Here is a 19,295-nt window from a genome sequence, read left to right as displayed (position 1 = left end):
ACATCTCAGTGTTTTTTTTAGATGTTCTTCAGTATATGATATTTAAGGGAATCAAAATATAATTCAAAACATACTGTGTATTAAAATCTTAATTTACATTACATAATGGAAGAATCTAAATGTTGGATTGAAGACTGATTTTCCCAGTATGGAGTAGAAGGAAATTTCATACTGATTTAATGCCTGGTGTTTAATAAATACAAAGCACACTTGTAAAATTCACAGAAGCAAATTTATTTATTAAAATAATTTCTCTAGATTTGCAACCAAGCTATTGTGTATCAAGAAAAAATCGAGTACTCGAACATGTTTATGTGTTTCGGGCATGAGGTATTTTTCTGGGCACCTTGCTCTTCCCGTTTTGCAAGGCAGGCTTCACTTCAGCTGAGCTGGTCGAAGTTGCTGGCCTGGCACTCTGTTTCTGGCGCTGAACTTGAGTCAGCATTTTAAGAGAAAACATGAAAAACATCAACATTCTGTGTTTACACTTTGCCAATTGTTGTACATTAGAAAAGAATCCCTTTTCAATGTTTTATAGTTAAGCAATGCCTACATTGGCATTTAGTTTTCACCTCTCAACAAAGTATACGTGAAATACCAATGTCTATACTATGAACGTAGGAATTCATCTAAATATCTTTAATATAGTTCTGAATGTGCTAATGCCATTATGCTTCTTCCAAGTAAATGCCAGCTTAAGTTAAAACACATTGTAAAAATGGATACTTCTTTATAATATAGAGAAATTATATTTCATCTCTTTATATATTTTCTTATAAACAATGACTCACTACAGGGAAACAAATAATCTATTTAACAATATTCAATGTTATTTTTAAAAAGTGGCATTCTTCCATCCTAATTTAAAGTAATTTATATGCACAATGAATGAAAAGGATGACTTATTCTCCCTGTAAAAACTGAGCTGTGCCCCAGATCCCTCCAAAGTTCCGATGTTGAAGTTTACTTCCTAAAATGTGACTGTATTTAGAAATAGGATTTCTAAAGAGGTAATTCAGGTTAAATGAGGTTAAATAGGTTATAGGCCTTAATTTAATGTGACTGGTGCTCTTATAAGAGGAGGAAGAGCTGTCAGGTATGCTTGCACAGAGGAAAGGTCACATTGCTGTGAGGACAGCCAGATGGTCATCTGCAAGCTTTCCGAGGCCTCAAAAGAAATAAAACCTGCTGATACCTTGATTTTTTTACTTCTTTCAGAACTGTAATAATAATAATAATAATAATAATAATAATAATAATAGAAGTTTCTATTGTTCAAACCACCCAGTCTTTGGTATTCTTTTATGGAAGTTCTAGCGAAAAATGCCTTCCCTTTTATTTCTTTAACGAAATTTGATGATACTCATTCTCCTTAAAAGATAAGAGTGAGAGGGCCGGGTGCGGTGGCTCATGCCTGTAATCCCAGCTCTTTGGGTGGCCGAGGCGGGCGGATCGCGAGGTCAGGAGATTGAGACCATCCTGGCTAACACGGTGAAACACCGTCTGTACTGAAAATACAAAACAATTTAGCCGGGTGTGGTGGCGGGCGCCTGTAGTCCCAGCTACTCGGGAGGCTGAGGCAGGAGAATGGCGTGAACCTGGGAGGTGGAGCTTGCAGTGAGCGGAGATTGCGCCACTGCACTCCAGCCTGGGCAACTGAGCCAGACTCTGTCTCAAAAAAAAAAAAAAGATATAAAAAAAAATGGTAAGAAGGAGAGCGAGAAAAGAAGAGAGGAGAGGGGGGAAGAAAGAGAAGGAAAGAAAGAAGGAGGAGAAAGAAGAGGAGAAGGAGAAGGGAAGGAATAAAAAGAAAGAGGAAGTTAGAAGAAGAAAACATAATCAGATGATGCCTAGAAGAAATGTAGAGGATATGACATAACCTTTTTCTAAGGTCACACATGTGGGCAAAAGAGAGGGAAAATTTGAGCCCAAGTCTGTCAGAGATCATAGCTCATACTTTTAAACTGTATATACTATATTTGATGGAGTCAAAGCCCTCAGAAAAGTGAAATTGTGGTTTTCATGTTTTCCAGCTCAAGCTGGTCTTTTCAAATCTGTAATAATCAGAAGAGTTCAACTCAATAAATGTTCCCTCAGAGTCTGACTGCGAATGCGAAAGACACTTTTGCTCAAAGTGGAATCTAGTAGTAGTAGAACTAAAGACAACTGCAGTAATACAAGAATGATGAAGGCAGAGAGGAAAGAATGACCCAAATTCTGTTGGTGGTGATTGTGGTGGTGTTGGTGAAGACAAGAGAATGATTCACCATTTTCGTTTTGATCTTAAATATTTTTATGTTTTATTATATTTTTAAAAAACCATTAGCCTCTATATCCCCTATCCTTGATATCATATTTATGTGCAGAAACAATACTGATTAATTCAGAATTAAAATTGCTTTAGAGACCTTACATTTCAGCTGTGCGTTAATATCATTATTGTTTTCACTGGTTGCTTTGTTGAATCACTTTATTCCTAGATATGTTAGGCCTTCTCTGAACTTATTCAGTAACTTGGGTACCTTTTTTTTAGAAATGATGTTAATGCTGATATTAAAAATTACATCTTTTTTTTTTTTGTCTACAGATATAATCAACTTTTAGCAAATTCAAAAAACCTCATGGGATTCTCCACTACTTTCTAGTTAGCAGACTCTTCTTCTTCCTTTTATCAGCAGGGTATCCAACACCATGGCCTATCCATTTCTTCTTAATGGCTTCTAATCTGACTTATTCCCCCATAGCTGTCCTGTACCAGCCCTATCAGAGATTACCAGTGGCTCCCAGCTACCCATGACACCACCTTTTCTCATTCTCCTCTTCTTTGATGGGTCTTTGCTCATCACAAGATGTGCTTTTCTCCTGCATTCCATGACACTACACTTTCTTGGTTCCCCTCACTGTTCTCTGAAAGGCTCTTAGACTATCATGAACTCCTTATGTGTTGGCTTCTTATTGATAAGTCCTTTTCAAGTCTTTTTCCTTAAGGCTTTCAGTCATGCCCATGAGTTGGACTCTCGCCTCTGTAAGGTTATTTTCCAATGTTTATCTCTGTCATCTATTCTAAATTAAAAATCTCTCTCTCAAATGTTACACTTTTATTTCTTAATTTCTCCCTTACTTCCTTGATATCACATCAGTATCTAAAACCTAACATGCCTCAAATACTCCTTTGAGGTCATCCTATTTTCACGTAAAAAAACTGCCATTTTCCCAGTTTGAACCTGTTGACATTGCTTTGAATCTTCAAAGTACCTATTTCTACCTGTAGACTTCACTTTATGAGGTTTCTCACATTTATCAGTTAGGAAATTAGACTTTGACCAGAAGTCTAGGGTTTGAATCCTGGCTCCTACAATGAAATTCTGTGGTCTTAGTTATCACTTTCTCTTTCTAAGGTTATATTTTCTCTTTTGTAAGTGGAACATAATAGCATCTACACATAGGGTTGTTGTGATGACTAAATGCATTGACATATGTAAAGTATTTAAAATAGTGTCTATTATACTAATCACCATGTATATTAGTTTATACATCATCATCATCTATAATCTTTTCATTTCCATGGGAAATCAGTTTATCATTATTTGACCTTTGATAGATCTTTTCTAACAGGTTTCTCTCATTCTCGATCTCTTCCTATGCTACTTAATTCTACAACACATTTCAAAATTAACATTCAGGAAACAGAATCTGAATAATTACAGCCCCTACTGGCAAATATTCAGTCATTCAACTATTAATCATTTGTGTGGCATCACAAAAATCACTAAATTTCTCTTGTTTTAGTTTTCAAAGCTCTACCATGAGAAGTAGGACTGAACGCTCCTAGCAAAAAGATTAGTTCTGTACTTTTGATTCCTCATTGCCTATATAGTGTGTACATATCCCTAAGCATGACACTCAAAGATCTTCCTGCTTTGCTTACAAACTGCATTCCCAGCATTATTTCCCCCTCCTTCTCCTTCTTCTTCCACTTTCTGTCCTCCTCCCCCTCCTCCTTGTTCTTCTTTTTCTCCTTCTCCTTCTCCCTCCTCCCTCTTTCCTCCTCCCCCTTCTCCTCCTCTTCTTCCTCATCCTTCTCCTCCTTATTCTCCTTCCTCCTCACCATCTGACCATCTGGAACGAAATACAGTATTTGGTATTTTCTGAAAATATCTGTCTCACCTCCATAGCTCCATGAATATAATTATGACATTCTCTCTGGCTGGAATTTCCTTCTTCTTTATTTACTAAACAAAAGTCTGTCATTTCTCTATACTCAGTTCAATGCCAATGCTTTCATAAATCTACCCCACAAATAAATCTCCCCCAAAATACATTTACTTTCTCCTCTGTAATCCATAACGAATAATGTGTATTACATAATTTTTTATCTGTTTCTCCTCCCTTAAATGTAATTTCCTTGTGATTAGGGACCCGAATTTTTATTCATTACTACATTCTCTGCTCCCAAACCCAGCATATGTGCTCTGCTTTGTGCATAGTCCCTGCTCCATTGATATTTATCAAATGAATATATAAGGAATCTGGTGTCTATAGGCTCAGCAGATACTTATTAAAAAATGATCCTAAAATGTAATAGGAACCTTCACTGTAAGGTAGCCATGGAAAGCTCCAAGTTTTTGTATAATCCCATTGCGGGTCCTAGCCCAGAGAGACTCTTTTTATAAGGGCAGTAATTTGTGAGCCTACTTTGATTCAGCTGTATCAGAGGACTCCATGTCCTTCTGCACTCAACTGTTGGGCTAGAGTCTTTTCTTTTCACTTAGGAGAACAAATGTTTTCTCAAATAACACACATGGGAAAGGATTAAAATGTGAGCTCCTTATTCACTTTGGTATTTCTAGAGCCTAGCGAATGGTGGGTTCTCAATATGGGTTTGGGGAAGGAGTTATGACAGCATGTATATTTGGGTGAGGCTCCAGAAAGGCCCATCTGAAACTTGCATCTTATGGCTGAACTCACCTATGCTGAGGAATGGCACCTGGAGGCAGGACAACCAGGGTCAGTCAGAAGACAAACTACATAATCTTTCCAAGTAAATAATACCAAGCTGAGTAAACTCTTTTTTGATTATTTAGAGGTTTCTTAAAATATAGAAATAAAAGTGTTAGGATTTTTTTTTCTGATCATTTGATTTCCAAGGATTTTTAAAGATAACATGGTGAAACCTCGTCTATACTAAAAAATACAAAAATTAGCTGGGTATGGTGGCACTTACCTGTAGTCCCAGCTACTCAGGATGCTGAGGCAGGAGAATCGCTTGAACCTGGGAGGCGGAGGTTGCAGTGAGCCGAGATCACACCACTGCACTCCAGACTGGCGACAGAGCGATACTCAGTCTCAAAAAAAAAAACAAAAAAAAAAACCAAAAAAAAAAAAAAAAAAGAAAAAGAAAAAAAAGATATTGGGGTTAAAATAGTGCCGTCCTTTGATTTAACCTCTTTGCATTATTTAGAGGATGCCGGTGTTCTTTGTAATCTAATGCCATCTGTCCGGTGAAAGTTAATCGCTCTTCCCTATTCTAAAGCAAAATCTACATACACAGAGACAGGGTCACTGTATTATCTAGGATTAAAATTCCATATCTTAGTACAAATTCTTTGATTTACTGACCACATAGTACTAGTTCACAGGGTAACTTCCAATTCTCTATTTGGTGGAGAAAGAACCATAGTAAAAATGACTGAAATAATTTGGCCAGGCTTGTACAGCAAACTAAGAACAAAGGCAGGAATCAATGCTCAACAATGATGCAGCTTCTACAGATTTATATTTCCTCTGCCACCCTTGAACATCTCTTTAGGCAGTAACTGTACCCCTGCTATTGTAATTGACAAAAATAAAATAATGCTAAAGTATTGGCATTTGAGGTTATTATCTCAGTCACGTTCAAAATTCTACTGTTTTAGTCTCATATTGTGTTGGATTACTACATTTAAATTTTTATAAAATAATGAAACAACCCTTCTGTCAGGTTTAGTTACTATATGCATTTAGAGACATGGGCTTCCTAATTAAATTTAAGAAATAAAATTGGCATATAAGCATGAGCTGTCCTCAAAGCCAAAAGTATTAACATGAGCGGAAGTTCAAAGTTCAGCTGGCTTCTGAAGTTCCTTGGTTTAATTCATTATGTAAGCAATGCTTCTCACTACTTTGCATGTGTTATTTTGAGTTATACAACTGGGAGAAATAAATGCTCACTAAAAACATTTTTTTTTCTGAAATACTTCAGTGCTATTCTTCCTAAAATAAAGAACCTTTCTACCAAACATCTCTCAGACCTATAAATATACATGATTATGAAGGTTTATTAAATGTGTCTTTACATGTAACTTCTTTAAAGAAATAGATATTTAGATACTCTAGGTAGCATTAGAAATAGTATTTAGATACTCTATATAGTTGATCATAGAAAGTGCTTTGGCTATGTCCATACTTTATAACAAAAGCTGTGCTTCAAGCTAGAGCTTCAAGAGTTTTAGGCTACAACCCTAATCTTTTAGTAAGTGCCTTGAGACCTGGAATTGTTCCAAAGAATCTGGTTTACATTTTTGCATCTGCACAGAAAAGCCACATGCACAAAACTAATTTGTCAGTTTAATATACAGACCGACAATACTATCTTAAAGATTGCCCTGTAAACAGCTCCAAATCAGTAAATTTGTGAGTGAGTTCAGCAGATAAACATACCTATTATTAGAAATATACAAAAGAACCATGGTAAAGTCCAGATGGCAGCACCCATAAATCTTACAATGTCATCAAAGCCATGTTACTCAAATAAAATGAATGGGTGTTTACTCCAATTAGCGTAACATCCATTCAGTGTATCAATGCTGCTGCTGAAAGGGTGTAGAGAATGCTAAGTATTAAGTAATCTGGATATCTGGTAAGTTTGTCTGATCAAGCCTCATTATATTCCATAGCCTCTTATTTCCTCCATTAAATGTTTCCTTGTTTTAACACTTTTGTCCAGTCACCTCATAACAATGTAATTTTTAATTTTTTCATGGCTACATTGTCATTCTCATTACTTTAGTTAAATGGTTTCCTCCCTCATTTCCCATGTATCTGGCTTTCTATTTCCTTCCCATATATAAAAAATACCACTGAAAGATTACTTCCTCCAGGACACCAACCCCCAAGTCACCTTGCAAACTCAGAGCTCAAATAGCATGAAATTCTCCAAGAGATTTCAGCTGTGTGGGATCTTTTCAGAGGTGAATTCATTTACCAACTATGCATTGAACATATAAAATATGTTGCAGCTATGCTCATTTCTATGGGGAAAATAAATATTCAAAGATCTCTACTTTTTAAACTTTGCCATAATGAGTTGTGATAAATATCAGAAAAGAAGGTAAGAAATGTGTATACAGCTAAGAGAATAAAAAGGGGGAATATTAATGTGATATTTTCATTAAGAGCTTACTCTCAAAGGCCTAAATATGGCTTACAAGAACTAGAATTATCAGGAGTAGACCTAAAATAAACTCCTCTTCCATTAAGTACTGAATTTAGTGTTCACAAAGGAATAAGAGATTTAAAAAATTTATTGTGTATCTCAGAATTTATAATGAACTTCACTCACACCAACAATTTAATAAAATGGTTACATTGGTTTCATTAATTGAAGGAATTAATGAAAACCACAAAACCAGATAAAGAAATATTGTGACTAGAAAGATGGGATTAACATCACTTTTCTTTAAAATGCTTTCAAAGATGTAAATGCTCACCTAAGTCACAAGATAGTTGTTTCCGGCCTCTAACATTAAAAAGAAATTTAAACAATTGGAAGATGAAACTGGATATTAGTAAATTAAACAAAACCGAGCACTCTGTTTGGAAAAGGGCAATTGAGGTGCGGTGGGCTTTAAGTACATTCCACACATTTTTATGTGTTTTTATTTCATCTACCTTACTTCAACAAATTTGATAAGGATAAGAAATATAAAATAATAACATTTTATTCTCTTCCCTAAACTCAGGAGCATTAAAAACTTTCCAACAGAAAGGTTTGCATACTCATTAGTGTGCTAATTACATTATTAGGGGTTATACTACATTATGGTCTATGGCTTCATTGCATGTTCAGTAATTTTGTTGACAAGCGTATTAAAGTTAAAAGGAGCCAGAGAGTTTCCTCAGAGTTGTTAAGCGTTTCAAAAAGATAATGTACTATCTTTACTTAATTTTCATACTTGTTCAATTTATCCGTAGAAACATTAGAAGAGAAACCCAGCTAATCAGAACACCACCATCATTAACACCACACATCAGCTCTATCAGTAATAAAGGTAGCATTTGGATCTTTCGTCTATCTTATCATTTGTTTTGTTTCTCAGTTGTTTCATAACTTAGGCATGGAAAAGACTTTTCCCCCTTCTAATTCTTGACAGATAGGGTTGCTAAGAGGATTAATTAAAAAATGGGTATAGAAAGGTGGTAACATAGACTTTGGTGAGGTTTTTGAACAAGACTGTATCACACCGGAGAAACTTGCTTTTTGTTGTCTTTGAACCCTGGCTTTGCCAGTTTCTATTTAGATAACTGAAGCATTTTATCATGGCTCTAACATTTTTTTGTTAAAGCAATCACAGTGAGTCCATGTTTAACCCTAAAATAATAGCCACACATGATTCTTTCAGATAATAGTGGCTTGACCTTGCCCACATTTGCCTATTTTCAACTTGAAAATGGTAAGTACTTATGGTTCAACCTTTTAGCAGTGAGCACATATTGAGTACTTACTGCTGCCATATTCTTCACTAGGCATGTTACTTGCATCCGTTATCTTTTTTGTGACATCCTTTTAAGGTGAGAACTATTACTATTCTCCATTTCATAGATCAGAAAACTGAGGCACAGAGAGGGTAAGCAACTTGTCCAGTGTTCATTTCATAGGGATTACACGAGAAGGGCATGAAATCTATCTTTATTGTGTTCATGAAAAAATAAGAACACTTAACGACTGGATAGACTGTTTATACGATTTTAGAAAAGTCAGTCTTGTTTTTGTATTCTAACAATTGGTAGAGGAGGAAAAAATAATATTCACCTTTCCAGGTTTTCAGCTTGAGCCCCTGTAACAAAAGATAGATTAACAAACTGAGGTTTATTAACATGTATACTTCATATGTACATGGAAAATGCCTCGGGAACGCACAATTCTCAAAAAGGTTGCTTAGAGCTCCAGCTTATATAGCATATTTAAAAATGAACAATAAACTTTTAGAGAAGTGACAAGACAAAAAACAGCAACCTTGAGTCTCTAGGCATGACAACTTGTGGGATGGCAACATGGGGAAACTAATGGTATATAAAAGCTAGTTAATAAATCTTGTTATGTAGAGTCTTCTGAGGCTAATTAATAAAGCTTATTATGTAGAATCCTCTGCTGCCTTCTCCAGGCTGTTAAGGGTCTAAAGTTGTCTTTGGTGATCAAGCTGTCCTTTCTGGTAGAGAGAGTAAGAGTGATATCTTTGTAAATTTATGCCTTGCTTTTAGGCAAATAGGAGGAAAGGCAGAGAGATTTTCTCATATTTGCTTCTTCTCAGTTGTCTTCAGCTCAAAATAATCCTGATGCCAATGTGGCATATTTTGTTGTGGCATATTCTACTATTCTTCATACCTGACAGTTGGACCTCACTACATCTCAGTTTTCTTCTTTATAGTGGTAATAATATTACTGCTTCATATGTGTTAGATTATTTTCCAACCTTGCTGCTTTCTATATTAGCACTGCTATCTACAGATAGGCCATATTTTCACGCATCAGCTGTATCAGTAATAAAGGTAGTATTTGGATCTTTCATCTATCTTATCATTTGTTTTTTTCCTCAATTGTTTCATAACTTAGGCATGGAAGGGATTTTTCCCCCTTCAAATTCTTGACAGATAGGGTTGCTAAGAGGGTTAAATAAAAAATGGATATAGAAAGTTTATAACATAGACCTTGGTAAATATGAAGCACTTGTCATATTTACTGTTATTACTTCAATATAATCCCTCTAGCAAACTTACACTTTAAAATTCTTTTAAGCTTTTTAAATTGCAAATTGCTATTATAGTAAGTAAAAGTACTAAAACTGTATTTTTAAAATGCTACAATTCAGATCTTTTGCTTTTACTAGTGAAGCGATATTCATTATACTAAAATTGTGAGACTTAACCATACCATATTTCATGTATTCTAAAATGCCATTAATAGTAGCATACACATTTATTTTTATGCCATTAAGAAAAAATTCTTCTAACTAATTCCAAGATGCTATAGATTAAAGATGCATCACAATTTCAAAGGGGTTAAATATGTAAAAAATGTCTTAGAGCTGATGAAACATAGCAATAAAATTAATGAGTCTGATTTTTCCCCTTCATTGATAAGTTGGGATAGTTTGAGATTAAACCAGATAGGCAGCATGCAAGACCATCCATATTTTTTGAGCTGTATTAATGATTTCCAAGACACTCTTGGCAGTACAAATATGCTTCTGGTCCAAATGGGCCAAATCTGGGAAATTCGTATGGATCATTCATTCCACAAAAATGTTCCTTGGTCATGGACGTGAACTATGTCCAGAAAACTAAACCACTATGAAGTTGCTGAATTTCAATCCACATTCAAATTCTGATGTCTTTCTAAGGCACTAGCAAGTCAAAATGTTTTTGTTTTCAACATTTGAAGCATATACTCCTGGATGTGTATACACAGAACTGGCTGCAGAACATATAGTTTACAAAAGCTACTTCTTATTGCAAAGCCAAAAGATTAAAATAAACTCCGCAAAGCATCTTAATTATATCAGTATTTTTTTTTTTGATTGGGGTAGCACTTATAGGAATGAGAGATTTAAAGAAACCACAGTGAATATACACACTTTATGCAAAATATCACACAGGAATTAGTACTGTTTTAGTAATGTACTGTACTTCTCTGCTCTCAATTTTCAAAGCCATTAAATAGAAAGATTGAATATAAATTGCTCTAAGCAGAGTTATTTTTTTTCTTCAACTACTCCTTCTTTTTCTTTTAACAGTACTCTACTGCCACATGGACATGTTTATTCATGTGTCTCATTGATTCATGTGCTTAACATTCTTATTTATATCTGGTACACAGTTGATATTGTAAAATATGGGTTTGTGGAGTGAGACTCTTGATTTGAAATAGCTGGCCTATAAAACTAAGCTATTAGATTAACAAGTCAGTGCATTAAAGCAAGGAATCAACACAAGGTTGGTTTTCAGTCTGTTTATCACTTTCACACCAGAGGAGAGAAAAAAGTGACTTAACATTTGCATAGTTCTTTAGCCTGTCTGGAATGATTTGTACACTTTACTAACATTGGGCTGGCAACAGCTAGATCTTACAGTCTTGTGCCAGATCCTATGTCTTTTAAATATTTTGTGTGGTACTATCTGACGCGGCTTACCCAGAATGGCAGTAAACGAATATATGTTTGTGACAATCCACTAGCTTTAGTTTTCTAAAAATTTTTATCCATCAAGGTCAATGACCAAGTTACAAGACATTTTCTGCTTTTCTATGCAAATTTTATTCTCTATGTGGTTAGTTAAGGGTCCTGGGATTTTGAATGTTATAAGTGACACAATATGTCAGGCTATTTATGACATTACAATATGAAGGAACCATTTACAAAGAGTGTGACAGATTTTAAAATGATATCTTTTTGTGTAAACTTTTACATTTTGGGTTAAAAAAAATGTTACTGTGTGTCGTGGGTGCTAACATGGAGAGTGTAGACTTGGTCAATATTATCCCATCTCTTGAGCAGAAGCATGAATTAAGCACAGATTTGGAACTTAACTCATTTTGTTAATTATTTTAATCTTTCAGAAATCCTAATTCATAGTGAATCTTGCTCATTGGTAGAGTGGGGACAATAATATTGGTTTCTGTTTTGTTTTGTTTTTATTTTTGTTTACCTCCTCAGTTTTTTCCTCCTGTATGATTATATTCCATTTGAAATGGGTCAAGATGTGAATTATAAATGGGAATGGTAGGCTTAAAACCCAGGCACTCATGGGTCCTGTTTGTGAGAGACAGGATTTGTCTATAGGATACTACTATTTCTAAAGCATATTTCTTACCTACTCTGTTTGTGCTAAGGATTGCAGAGAGAGTATTTAGGGGGTGTTAAAGTGGATAGTAACCTCACTAGACGCCTGCTAAAGATCGGGCTACACCAGGGTTCATCCACTAACTCCTCCCGATTCAAAAATCTTAGTTTTCCATTTCTTACTCATTTCTTAGTTATGCACAACTGGCAGGCACAAAGCTGGTGCTAAGACAGGGCTTCCCGAGTTTGCTGCTAATTTATTTCTTTGACTAAACACTTTACTTTAGCATGGAAGGAAAACTGATTTGAAACAAATGTATTCATGTTATTGCTTTGTTAGAAAAAATTAGTATCTGGTCCTCAATGCATAGATTCTTTGCAAATATTCTCCTCTTCCCCAGAAAAAAAATCTCAAACATACAAAGTAATTAAGTAATAAACAGGCTCAATTTAAATTCAAAGAAATGGTTATTTGGAGTAATAATAAAATACTCTCAACTATGTTGTAAGGAGTTCAGCATACTTGAATTACTTCATGTACTTCTGAAAGATAGGACCCGTTAGAAACATGTGCATTGCTCCCCAGATGGATCACTGTAGAATGCATAAACAAAAGATTATCTGCTTTGAAGTTATTCAAATGTGGATTTGAATCCTAGGTCTGGCACTTGCTGTGTGAACTTGGGCAAATTGCTTTCTCTCTCTGAGTTTCAGTTTCCTTTTTTATAAAACAGACATCATTATATCACCTTGGAGAGCTATTGTGAGGGGAAAAAAGTAATATTACATTAATACCGTAGTTTCTGGAACATAATAGGTATAATGTTAATTCTCTTCTACCCGGATGCCCTCAGGAGGTATTCTAGATCCTGAGAATTTCCTTGCTGAGGATGTGTTTACACAAGGCCCATATTTCTTAGCGATATTATATTTTGGAGTCTAAAACGTTCCCCCCATTGTCTGTATACCTTTCTACTTTCATTCTGCTCTCTTTTTTGGTCAGTCCTATTGAGTTACATGGCCTTGATGATGACATCCACAGAAGACCCTTGTTTGTCTGTCTTTAGCCCTCATCTTTCTCTAGAGCTCTAGGCTCCTGTTTGTATTACCTGTGGATATCTCACTTTGATATCCTATCAACATATCTGAATAGGGGCCCCAAGCTGAACTAAAAACTTTTCCTTCCAAACCTGCACCACTTTCTTCATGGCTTTTGTTTCAGTTTAACTGACTATCCCAGAAAGCTTGGAGTTATATTTGATTCTTATCACTACCCCTATCCTTGATAGTCTGTCAGCCACCAAGTTCCATGGAACCTGCCACCAGAAATCTCTCACTTTCATCCCTTCCTCAACTTCCTCTGCCCTTAACAGGGTGCAGATCTAGTTACCCGCCTCTGTAATTATGGAGGTGGCCTTTCACTTATTCACCTGACCTTCATCCATCTCTTCCCTTTTCAATCCATTCTTCACTCAGCTATGATAGTTGTCATGGTCTCAAGACTGTCGTTTCACTTGTCAGAAACTTCAATAACTGACTATCACTTTCAGACCAAACTCTAAAACAGTATTGTGATGTTAATATTTATGTCCTGGTTTTGCTCAGACCTACTTTTTAATTTTAAATAAAATTTCTTTAATTAAATGTTTTCATTTAATTTCAAAAGTTTTCAAACATAGAGATAAGTATAAAGATTATATAACAGAAACCAATATACTGGCTAACTAGAATTATAATTTGTTGATATTTTCCATATTTGCCTCATATTTTTGTTATATTTACACATGTTTAAATAAAACCAAAGTCCTGCCTCCTCATCCCCTTCCCCTCCATCCCTGGTATCTACCAACCTTATTTTCCCCTTCCTTTGCCATATCCTATGCTCTTGGCGTAGTGAGGTGAAAGAGAGGTGATATTTAAGGCAAGAAGATCTCCTAGAGATGGTTTTCTAAGGACGTGATCTGAGCACACATGACCTCTCAACACAAAACCTCCATGTTATTTATCATTTTATTCTTTAGAAGACAGAATCACTGTCTTGTGAGGAGTAGGCAATATAACGAAGTGATTTCTAATCATGGCCATGACACTTAAACAAGCAAGGCACTTAACCTCTATAAATTTAGTTTTCTTATTTGTAGAGTGGGCATCTCAGTACCTACCTCAAGAATTGTGATGATGCCTTGAGATAATGTAGTTGAAGTGTCTGGATCAGAGTCTGCCATCTAGTAGGCGCTCGATAAATTGTACCTGTTAATGCTATTAACACATCAGTTGAGGAACTGGAATGGATCACAATAGACCAGATGATACAGCGTTGTTCTCTTCTTGCAGGAGCACTGCATTATGAATGTGTGAGTGCCATCATTGTGGCCCTGAGATTTTTAGGGGAGTGTTACGAAATCCAGAATGTTTGGATTTGGTTTGATCTTACAGCGTGACAAATTCTAAGTCTACCCATAAGCCTGCTCCCCTCCATCCGCCTCTATGTCATCACAGAGGCTAAAGTGCATTACTCTGTGCGAAAGTGTCCAGTGGTCATTGCCTACAGGGAACTACAATGTAGCTGCTTCAGTAAAGGCATTGCTACCTGCTACAAACCAATCTCATATCCTCCATTTTATTTAGTTTAATTTTTGTACTTGGGCTAGGAAATAGTTAAGTGGATTTCTCACATATAACTTTGACTTGAATTATTTTGAAGTGACTTCCTGAAATAAGACATCAATGTTACATCTACCACAGAGGAAAAAAGAAACCATACATATATGAATGATTATAATCCTCGCCCAGGGCAGGAGTTTCCCAGCACGCCAGAAGAGGCCATAAATCCATGTGATATCCCTGACTACTGCATTTTACATCTAGAACTCAGAGTAACTGAAAGGTATGTAAAATTGTGAGCAGGCAGATAGTAGGTTGACTATACATCTGGGAAAGTTCTTATGCATTGCTTATTCCAGGCTGTTCGTCTTGTGCTCATGAAGTCTGGCACTGTAACACTTGTGGTTGATGACAGGAGTTGAATAACTTGTGCTCAGCTGAAACATTTATCCTCTTAAGAAACCTCTCTTCTTTTAACTATTGGTTAAAGCCCTTCATAGATGACATAATACCTTATTAGTATGGGAATTAGAAACAATCCTTTTCTTGTTCTGATATTGAAAGTAACTCATATGAAGGATGATAGAACTTTCAGTGATATATATATTTTATATATATATATATATATAAAATACATGAAACCGTAACTATTAACATTTAAAAGATAGACGGATATAAATATTTCTCATGATTTAGGAAATTTTGAAGAATGTATTGATGAGGCCAGCTCCCAGATAGGATTATACTAACTCTGAGAAGTCAGATGGCAGATAACTTGGGAAAGGATAGAAATCTCATCTGGATTTTTCACATTTGCTTACAATTCACAATAATTTGGGTTGAGAAGATGTATTTTCATCATGCAAATATGTTAATGAATAAAAAAATTCAATTTTTGTTGAATAACTCTCACTAAGGATCTATGCCCATAAAAATTTGGATTGAAACATAAGGTCTGAATTAACCATTGCTTGTTCTGAAATTAGTAAAAGTGGTTGAGTAGAGCGCAAACTGAATCAGGAACTAGTTAAAGACTTCAAACTGGAAATAATAAATCAGTTAATAAAATTATAATTTATTTGATTGATTCTTTTGGTATCGACTTCTCTAGCTCTAACATAGTTTTATTAATATTTTATTGTTTTTAAAAACTTCAGGCATTATCTATTGACTTTCTAATAAAGACTTAGCTATATTTTACCAAATCCTCCTCTCCTGACTACTGGGAAACACAATTTCCATAGCTCCAGTTTCCCAAATACATTTCTATTGTCATTTTGACTATATTAATATTCATATTAACTTTCTTAAGTAATGCAAATTATTTATAATGGAGCCATGTAGCAAACGATAATTATTCTTTCTTGCTTGCTCAATTGGAGTTAATAATTATATTGTTTCTGTTTAGTTTTAAAATATACGTATCATTAATACAACCTCGCTTATTCTGTGATATTAGTGACTGTGCTGTATCCTTTATTTTTGAAAAATATATTTATCAGTAATTTTATCTCTCATTCTCTGTTAGATTTCTAAATCTCTTTTCAAGATGATATATATTCCCTTCAAGCATTTTACCAACATCATCTGCTGAAGAAATCTTTATCAAAGCCTTCTGACTTGCTTCTGCCTAGATTGGCTACCCCTCTGTAAGAGGGCACAGTTGAAGTTTAGAGATCTATCAGGCCTGAAAATGACATTAGTTTACCCTCATATTTGATTAATAATTTGGCTGGATATAGAATTCTAGGCTGGACAACACTTTCTTTCATGCTGTTAAAAGCCTTGGTCTTTTATATATAAGTATCCAGAGTTGTTGAGAAGTCTTATGACATGTAATTTTTGAGACTTTTTAAGCACCTTTTCCTCCTTCTACAAGCTTGTACTATTTTACCTTTGTTCCTAGTGTTATAAATATGCTTTGGTCTTTTTTTGATCCATTTTTTTCTGCTATAATATTTTAAATGGACAAGTCTTCATATTTTTGTTTGCAGAACACTTATTTTTCATAGCATTTTGTTATTGTTCATGGATGCAAGATCTTTTCTTACCCATCTAAAGATACTACTGTTAGGTTTTTCGACATTTACGTCCCTGCACAGTCTTTGTTATCTCCATGTTGCTTATTTCTGCAGGTTGTTTTGATCCTTATTTTCCATATTAGAGAATTTCATCAATATCAGATAATGTGCTCTAATAGATGGGATTTGGTAATTGTGGAATTCCTTGTAGAGTGATTCTAGTTGTTATTTGCTTAAGAAATTCCTAACATCAGTGTACTCCTCCCTGTGAGGTGTGGGGTGTCAGACTGCCCCTAGTGGGGGATGTCTCACAGTTAGGCTACTCAGGGGTCAGGGACCCACTTGAGCAGGGAGTCTGTCCCTTCTCAGATCTCAACCTCCGTGTTGGGAGATCCACTGCTCTCTTCAAAGCTGTCAGACAGAGTCGTTTGCGTCTGCAGAGGTGTCTGCTGCGTTTGTTTAGTTTACTGTGCCCTGTCCCCAGAGGTGGAGTCTACAGAAACAGGCAGGTTTCCTTGAGCTGCTGTGAGCTCCACCCAGTTCGAGCTTCCCAGCAGCTTTGTTTACCTACTTAAGCCTCGGCAATGGCGGGCGCCCCTCCCCCAGCCTCGCTGCTGCCTTGCCGGTAGATCACAGACTGCTGCGCTAGCAATGAGGGAGGCTCCGTGGGTGTGGGACCCTCCTGGCCAGGTGTGGGATATGATCTCCTGGTGTGCCTGTTTGCTTAAAGCGCAGTATTGGGGTGGGAGTTACCTGGTTTTCCAGGTGTTGTGTGTCTCAGTTCCCCTGGCTAGGAATAGGGACTCCCTTCCCCCTTGCGCTTCCCAGGTGAGGCAATGCCTCGCCCTGCTTCAGCTCTCGCTGGTCAGGCTGCAGCAGCTGACCAGCACCGATCGTCCGGCACTCCCCAGTGAGATGAACCCAGTACCTCAGTTGAAAATGCAGAAATCACCGGTCTTCTGTGTCGCTCGCGCTGGGAGTTGGAGACTGGAGCTGCTCCTATTCGGCCATCTTGCTCCGCCCCCATTTCAAATTTCAACAAGAAAAATGTAAACTTTAGGGTTATAGAAAAAAAACCCAAAACAGTCTATTTTAGTTCATAATACACATTGCATTGAGTTTAATAATTTTAAATATATAGCACATTTCTTGTTATTTTGGTAATACTTCTAAAATATATACAACTTTGACACAAATATATAAGATATCTAAGTACTGTAAAGTACCTGAAAATGGCTTAACTAGAAATCAAGTACTTTTCCAAATACTTCCTTTCCAAGTTCCAAGTTCATTTCCAAACATCTCATTTCTAAGTTCATTTCTTTTCTATGCCTGTAAAATTCATCATCCAAGACTGCAAGCCAGAATCACATCTGTCTTGCAGCCTTGGCTTATGAATTTTACAATGATAGAAGACATACTCCTGTCAAGAACAAAATCTATATACAAACAAAGTCTATATATGTTTTCTAAACAAGGAGATACTTTAAAAAATTTATTTCCATAGATTATTGGAGAATAAGTGGTGTTTGGTTACATGAGTCAATTCTTTAGAGGTGATTTGTGAGATTTTGGTGCACCATCACCTGAACAGTATACACTGCCCCCAGTTTGTGACCTTTTATTCCTCACCTTCTTCCTACCCTTTCCCTTTGAGTCCCCCAAGTCCATTGTTTCATTCTTGTGCCTTTGCATCCTCATAGCCTAGCTCCCACTTATGAGTGAGAACACACATTGTTTGGTTTTCCATTCCTGAGTTACTTCACTTACAGTAATAGACTCCAGGCTCCTCCCGGTTGCTGAAGATGTCATTAATTCATTATGAAGAGATAATTTTAAGGGCTCAAGATAAGTAATAATGTACAAACAATTATAAAATTTTAGACATTTTGTTATGTAAAACTATAAATTATTTAGGTTTAAAAATAAATGTAGGCTGGGCGAGGTGGCTCAAGCCTGTAATCCCAGCACTTTGGGAGGCCGAGATGGGCGGATCACGAGGTCAGGAGATCGAGACCATCCTGGCTAACACAGTGAAACCCCGTCTCTACTAAAAATACAAAAACTTAGCCGGACGAGGTGGCAGGCGCCTGTAGTCCCAGCTACTCGGGAGGCTGAGGCAGGAGAATGGCGTGAACCCGGGAGGCGGAGCTTGCAGTGAGCTGAGATCCGGCCACTGCACTCCAGCCTGGGTGACAGAGCGAGACTCCGTCTCAAAAAAAAAAAAAAAAAAAAATGTAAACATTTTCACTAAGGAAGACCAAAATGAAACAATATTTTAATGTAATTATATTGAAATTTATCATTTCTATTACTTCCATTTTATCTTGTATCTACTCTAAAATTATATATGTGTGTATGTCTAATCACCCAGCAGATTCTTCTTGCTTGCTGCACAGATAAAAAGCCAATTCTCTGAGACAATGGTATTGCAGTAGAGAAAGAGTTTATTAATTGCTGGGCCAGCCAAGCGGAAGGACTGGAGTTATTATTACTTAAATTAGTCTCCCCCAAAATTCAGAGGCTAGGATTTTTCAAGGATAATTTGGTGGGCACTAGGGAATGGGGAACACTG

General features: G+C 36.2%; 1 long non-coding RNA gene across 1 annotated transcript; it reads right to left on the bottom strand.

The window, feature by feature from the left end:
* Nucleotides 1-213: 213 nt before the first annotated feature.
* LOC135969909 (uncharacterized) lies at nt 214-17,746 on the bottom strand. Its single transcript, XR_010585264.2, has 4 exons — nt 17,649-17,746; nt 14,258-14,345; nt 5,225-5,345; nt 214-432 (listed from the first exon to the last, which is right to left on the bottom strand). It is a non-coding gene; the product is annotated as an uncharacterized lncRNA (long non-coding RNA).
* Between the last annotated feature and the right edge of the window lie 1,549 nt (nt 17,747-19,295).

The sequence above is a fragment of the Macaca fascicularis genome, chromosome 3 (genome assembly GCF_037993035.2).
Source record: "Macaca fascicularis isolate 582-1 chromosome 3, T2T-MFA8v1.1".
Classification (NCBI taxonomy): domain Eukaryota; kingdom Metazoa; phylum Chordata; class Mammalia; order Primates; family Cercopithecidae; genus Macaca; species Macaca fascicularis.
This window is presented reverse-complemented; position numbering and strand designations above follow the sequence as displayed.